Source organism: Octopus bimaculoides, chromosome 4 (assembly GCF_001194135.2).
Source record: "Octopus bimaculoides isolate UCB-OBI-ISO-001 chromosome 4, ASM119413v2, whole genome shotgun sequence".
In the NCBI taxonomy this organism is placed as follows: Eukaryota; Metazoa; Mollusca; class Cephalopoda; order Octopoda; family Octopodidae; genus Octopus; species Octopus bimaculoides.
In genome coordinates, this window is record NC_068984.1 from 49,870,230 (window position 1) to 49,874,352 (window position 4,123).

The window sequence follows — 4,123 nt, forward strand, 5'->3', positions numbered from 1 at the left end:
AGAGAGAGAGAGAGAGAGAGAGAGAGAGAAAGAGAGAGAGAGCGTGTGTGTGCGCGCGGAATATACTAAGATGGTCACACTGCACCCGTACAATTCAATACTGCATATCGGAGTGAACAGGGTAAGGCTCTGCTTGGCAAATATATATGGTATAAATGGGAAGATCGATCTGTACCATTAATCAGGGCTGGCCTTGAGCTACACAACAATAAAAATAACAACAGCAACAACAGAATAGGTTTCACCATCTCTTCCCGTCTTTCTGTTTTACATCTACTTCAACCACATCACCACAACCACCACTTCTACCACCAATACAACCAGCATCACCAAACCTATTCTCTCATACCTTCTACTCTTGCTTTTAGTTGCCTCTCCTCCTCGTCATCGTCACATGCGTCCGCTAATAACTTATAAGTGTTCTAAAAGTGTTAATACTTCTGGCCTGCAGGCAGAAAGCGTACATGGATGCGTGTGTATTTCGTATGTTTTTATTATATGTGCATATGTGTGTGCGTGCGTTTGCTTCATGACGAATAAATTGTTCAGACATCCACTTGTTTTACACACACTAACACACACACTTGCAATGAGTACTTTTTCCTATTAATATATGTATCAATAATATGATTATATGTTTGTCTCACTGCGCTTCCACACACACACGCGCGCGCGCCCTATCTATCCCCATTCGTATATGTAAATGCCTGCTCTTATATATGAGCACATTAACGTAAATTATACGTATGTACGTGTTTAACTGTTTAACATACTCCGCTTCCTCCCTCCTCTCTCTTCTTTCTCTCTCTCTCTCCACACACACACACACATACGCACATACATAGATAGAGGAAACAGTAAGAGAATGTATATAGAACAATCTCCAAACAAACCTGGACGGCATGGTTTCATAGCCATCTCCTCTTCACCTACTTCGCCCTTCTCACACTCTCTGACACAGATAGCTAATAGCAAAGACAGTTGAAGATGCTGGAACAGACTACAGTGTGAATAGCTAAAGCATACAAACTTATACATGTATATGTGCGCGTCCGTATATGTGTGTGTATGTGTAAATGTTTACGTATTTGTGTATGATTGTGTTCGCTCACGGATGTATGTTGTTTTAGCGGGAAAATACAAATGTACAGAAGAGGGTGTTACGTACTTTAGATGTATTTTAAATCAAAATCGTCATTCGGGCTTTTAGTGTATTCGAATACTGGATGAAAATATCCTTCCTGCTACTAGCACAAGACCTGAAATGTGGGTGAGGAAGTGAGTCGACTTCATCGACCCCAGTACTCAACTGGTACTTATTTCATCGACCCCGAAAGGATGAAAGACAACGGCGACCTCGGTGGAATTTGAACTCAGAACGTAAAGACGGATGCAGTGCCTCTAAGCATTTTTTGCCCGGCGTGCTAACGATTCTGCCAGCTCGCCGCCTTACTTAAAATCAATTGAGGCCGGTTTCGAACGTATTTGAATACTGTTATGCATTTAACGAGACCCTTTATGTTCTTAGCCACCTCCACCGAATTACTGGACGAAAATATCAACGAATATTAAAACTGTTGTGTCTGTATAAGAAAGCAAGAGCCATAATTTAGTGAACTCCAAATCCAATTTAAGTGGATATCTAAGAATATTATTAAATACTGAACTATACGTGGGAATGTGAAAAGAAACACAAAAACAAAAAAATTAGTAGGGTGCAACAGGGTGTGATTCATTTGGTTACGTTTAACAACTTTGCAGTTTGTTTTAGTAATATACTTCAACAATTGACAAGAGCTTCCCTTTTAAATACACAGTTAATTATTCAACATTCATAAAGGTCTACCTGAAACACAGACTTGCAGTTCATTAAATTATTCTCTCCCCCTTTGTATCATTACCTTTAACAAGGGACATAGCATTCTAAATTTTAGGCCATATTATGGTATATTCAATATTTAGACCTAATGAGAATCTATTACACAGCCCGAAACAGATGATCTACTCGTAGTTAACATTCAAATAAACGCGCGTTTATGTACGCACGCAAACGCACACACATATTTCTCTGCATGGGTGTGTGTGGGTGGGGTGCGTGAATGTGTGTGTGTGTGTGTGTGTGTGTGCGTGCGTGAATGTGTGAGTGTGTGGTTTATATAAAGACAAACTTCTACGATACATACACAGGTGAAGTTCATCCCTTGAGAGCTTCTGTTAAAGCAATGTTTTGTCATTGATAACGATTTCTTGGAACTTATCTGGCATGAGACTCCTAATCAAACTATTGTTGTATAAGTTTAAGTAAACTCCGGTGTCAATGCCATGCCCACCTCATTTTTGGTTTCTTTTCCATTTTTTCATCCAGACACAGTATCTAAGACTAAATTACCCTTGCAATGTCTCACATATATGGATTTATTGAATCTTGTGGTGAAAGAGTACAGCAGGGTTCGCCACCATCCTCTGCCGGAGCCTCGTGGAGCTGTTAGGTGTTTTCGCTCAATAAACACTCACAACGCCCGGTCTGGGAATCGAAACCGCGGTCCTATGACCGCGAGTCCGCTTCCCTAACCACTGGGCCATTGCGCCTCCACGCTATGTAAAATATACTGACACAAAAGGACTCGATAAAATATCTAAAAAATTTCAGATCCACCAAGCATTCAACACTGTGGACAATTCGCAGAGCTTTTAGCGTGATGGATGTAATGAATCGCGATATTTTTTTTTCTGAATCTTTGCAACCTGAGTTCAAATTCCACTAGTTAATATTGTCTTTCGTGCTGTCTTGGCTGATAAACAGTAACGATCCAGGGTGGTGGGTTGGCAAAATTATTAGCGTGTCAAGCATGATACCTCACGAAAACTGTTTCGTCATTTCGCGATCTGAATGCAACACCTACGACGTCAGTACTGCCAAGCTGTGTCGCTTTAATCAGTGGCCTTACTTTTAGATAAATAGCGACAGCGTGGATTACATTATTAGGCAATTGCCAATCTTTCACAAAAATAGATAAATCTTTTTCATGTTTTCACGTACATTGTAGATGCATGGTCAACATTGACTCACGAGAGTTCAGCATTCGACCACTTCGCTTGTACTTCAATTAAGAACTTAGCTGATTGTATCAGTATTGTACTTAATTTGATTATTATGTTATGTTTTAATGCTATCCTCAACAGCTTTGATGAAACAGGAATTTTGCCATCTCCTCCTTGAGTTATGGCATGCATACATGCACAACTATAACATGATCATTCTCTAGCTCTAACAAACAAACTGAGTACAACAATTCGCTCCAGTACTAACTTTCAAGTCAAGCTAGATCTGTCTGTGAAATAGGATTTAATATAATCTTGCCGTAAATTTAACTAATAAAAATAGTTAAACATAATACAATCTCATAGACTAACAAAAACATTAAGAGACTGGTTAGACTTATGAGGTTGATGTTCAGTTCAAACAGTTGTAGGTAGTGTTTACAAAAAAAAATCTATGGTGGGGGAGGGAGAGAGAAAGAAAGAGAGATAGAGAGAGTACATCATCATTGCTGCCGTCCTCCTCCTCCGTTTCATTTTCCTCTTCATCCGCATCATTATCATCTAACGTCATTTTCCATGTTAGGATGGTTTCTAAAGAGCCAGCGAGTCGGAGGGCTGCGTCGTGCTCCAATATCAGCTTTGGCATGAGTTCTATTGGCTACCTGCTCTTCCCGACGTCACCCAATTTACTATGTGTGTTGGGTACTTTGTGGGGAGAAACCAGCACAGGTGACCCCCCACCCAACTTGAACAAACAAGTCTATAATTGAGTGGGAGGCGCCTTTATTCTAGGCGTTGAGAGGGTTAAAGCATGAGAGACGTACAAAGAAAGGTTTCCTACTATAAAGGAGATATATATAACTACCTCGCATTATATAACGGGGGAAATATTGGTATGTACATTCAGTGTTGTTGAGTGTATATATATACAAATAATATATGAGTATATGCATATATATGTACATGTATGTACATATCTTCATCTACATGTATATATAGATGCATATGTGGGTACATGACGTTGCCAAAAAACATGGACAAAATGATAAAGAAGGTACATATATATATATATATATATATA

General features: G+C 39.4%; 1 protein-coding gene across 2 annotated transcripts in view; it reads right to left on the minus strand.

Moving 5' to 3' along the window:
* Nucleotides 1–4,123, minus strand: part of LOC106881250 (solute carrier organic anion transporter family member 4A1) — a 193,017-nt gene that overhangs the window by 169,832 nt on the left and 19,062 nt on the right. The window lies entirely within an intron of this gene.